This window comes from Lampris incognitus, chromosome 17, assembly GCF_029633865.1.
Source record: "Lampris incognitus isolate fLamInc1 chromosome 17, fLamInc1.hap2, whole genome shotgun sequence".
Classification (NCBI taxonomy): Eukaryota; Metazoa; Chordata; class Actinopteri; order Lampriformes; family Lampridae; genus Lampris; species Lampris incognitus.
Window position 1 is genome coordinate 18,493,259 of NC_079227.1, and position 2,933 is coordinate 18,496,191.

Genomic DNA, 2,933 nt, shown 5'->3' on the forward strand with positions numbered 1-2,933 from the left:
GCTGTGGATAAGGGGTGGGCGCAACCGCGGCAAAGGTGGGGGAACATGGGGGTGGGGGGTGGGGGGGAATGGAAAAAGGAAAAAACAGAGAGAAAAAGGGAAAGAATCTCACGAGTTGTCTTTAAAAATGAATGAGAAAATGGGTAATCCCAGAGTCACAGCATGAAAAGAGGGAAAATCAATATGGCCTCTCAGTTCACTGGGGCCCTCACAAGTCCTTGAGATGAACAAAAAGTTGTGCATTTTGTTGCCACAGCCTGTCTCATGTCTCAATAGAGGTGGAAATTTAAGTGTGTGTGTGTGTGTGTGTGTGTGTGTGTGTGTGTGTGTGTGTGTGTGTGTGTGTGTGTGTGTGTGTGTGTGTGTGTGTGTGTGTGTGTGTGTGTGTGTGTGTGTGTGTGTGTGAAAGAGAGTGTGAGGGAGAGAGTGTATGAAAGTTCAAGTTTTTAGGAGACAGTGTGGTGCTTAAGAGTGGTAAACGTGATATCTAAACAGGCGGCGACCAGCCAGCTTGTTTACACGGTCGCCTAGCAGAACACACAGCTACATGGACGACCCGATGTTCTTTGCTTCTGCCAGAACATGGCCATTTTTCTGAGAGAACGATTGTAAAGGGGCGGGGGGGGGCATCATACAGATTCTGTAACCTTTGAACTCCCCACTCAATTGACCCAATGCGCCAACCTGCAGCGGGGCCCCCCTTGCAAGAATCCAATTCTGCTTCCTGCCCTGTGAGGAGCAGCCTGGCCCACGAGCGCTGGGATTGGATGCCCTCTCATGAATATTTAATTACCACCAACCATCTGAGGCGGAGGTGTTGAGTGTGTGTGTGTGTGTGTGTGTGTGTGTGTGTGTGTGTGTGTGTGTGTGTGTGTGTGTGTGTGTGTGTATTGGGGACCAAGGGTAGGAGGCAGGGGAGGGGAGGATGCCCTTTTCCCAGACAAAACAATACACACTTCCCCTCCTCCTCTTATCCATCCACCCCTTTTTCCACCCGTCTTTCTTGGGAGGTGAGGGGGACATCATATTGGTGGCTGGCATGTGAACGGCTGCTAGGTCTCCCTGATACCTCTCCTCCCTTCCATCCATCCATCCGTCCACCCATCCATCCCCCTCTCCACCACAACCATCCTCCACGCTGTCATGCTAAGCGATGCCCCCCCACCCCCAGTTCATTAGCGAGCTCTTCAGTAGCCTGTCATGGCGGATGTGCTCCATCAAAGCTGATCGACTCTCCGTTTTTCCAGAAAGATGTCGCAGGTTATCACCGCGTGCTCAGATCTCCGACTACGGTGGGAGCGTGACTGGCAGGCCGTCTTTTGAAGACAGTGATTCCTCCACTGATGCCTCCCAGTTGGAAATTTAGAATCGTGTCTGCTAAGACGCCATATGCAAAGTAAATTACTGTACAGGGGTGAGCCCAGCTAACACTCATCTCTCTCTCTCTCTCTCTCTCGCTCTCTCGCTCGCTCTCTTTCTCAGAGCGGTCGGGGCCACTGAATGCCTTGCAGGCAACCAGGCCTCCTCACGCTCACCCTTCTTCTTCTTCTTCTCTTCCTTTACATTTTTCCAGTCAACCAACCAGTTTCAAATGAAACATCGATAAGAAAATAAAATGGATGAACGTGAATTTTCTCCTCAAAGGATGCACATTTCTCTTGACCCATCCAGCCTGACACCGCAGACGTGCACTAATTACTAGAGACCATGATATATATACGTAGTCGTAAGATGCGATACCACGCAAAAGACGATTACTATCATTATCCTAAACATTTACTCAGTGAGACCATGTGTTTGTCCCCACAGCAGCAATTACGGGACAGGGATTAAACTGTAAACCTTCCTTAACTCCTCATCGAGAGCTAAGGGCGTACAGAACGCCTCAAGCCAGCAGACTTTACTTCTGCTATTAGGCCCGTTATTATACGCACGTCTGCATTGTCATGCAAATGGCCACGCTGCTTACAATTGTGTGCCTTTATGGTGGTAAAGCGGTAATTTCAGCTCACAGGCTGCGCCAGAACCAGCCCGTAGGAGAGCTGGAGTGAGTGTGTGTGTGTGTGTGTGTGTGTGTGTGTGTGTGTGTGTGTGTGTGTGTGTGTGTGTGTGTGGGGTGTGCTTGGTGGTTTAGCCCGGCTCGGCCTCGCTCTGACCCGGCTCTTTGTGTTTCCATTGTTTCGGTGCCCTGGCGGTGTTTGTGCCTTGCTAAGTGAGGCTAGGTGTGTCTTCCCAAACAAAGGCGGGAGAGAGTGGAGCACCGGTGCTGCCGGCTTTGGCTGTTAGTTCAGCAGGGGTGAGGGGTGGGGGGTGAGGGGTGGGGTGGGAAGGAAATAAAAATCAACCCCAGGCTTTCCATTCCTGAAGTGTCACATTCCTTCCGTGTGTGCGTGCATGCATGTGTGCATGTGTGTGTGCGTGCACACAAGTGTGTTAGCGTTTTCTTTTCCGACAGTGAACAACAGAGTACGGGCCGGGGCGGGGGCGGGGGGGGGGGAGGAGGCGGGGGAGCAAGTTATGACATGGCATCTTTGCATTTGAACAGCGATGCAACTCTAATGACTAACGCTAAACAACGCCGCCGTCGACACACCTGACGAAAGCGATGCCAGTAAACGGGGGTGAAGCGGCCGTCCAGGTGCGCCTCTGGGAGGAGGAGGAGGAGGAGGAGGAGGAGGAGGGAGCATGGAGGAGCAGGGAGCATGGAGGAGCTGATCACCGGGCCCCGGGGGGATTAGTATTTTTTAACAAACATCGTAGGTGGACGATGCTGCAACATACGGCGCTTTACCACGCGCAACTTGAAACGCCAAAAATGTTCCAGCTCCGTCTCGGCCAGCGGGGGAGTACACACGCACCCCCCCCCACACACACACACACAATCAAGCCATGCGGATATGGCTGCAGCCCTATGACTTCCCCAGATAATGGGG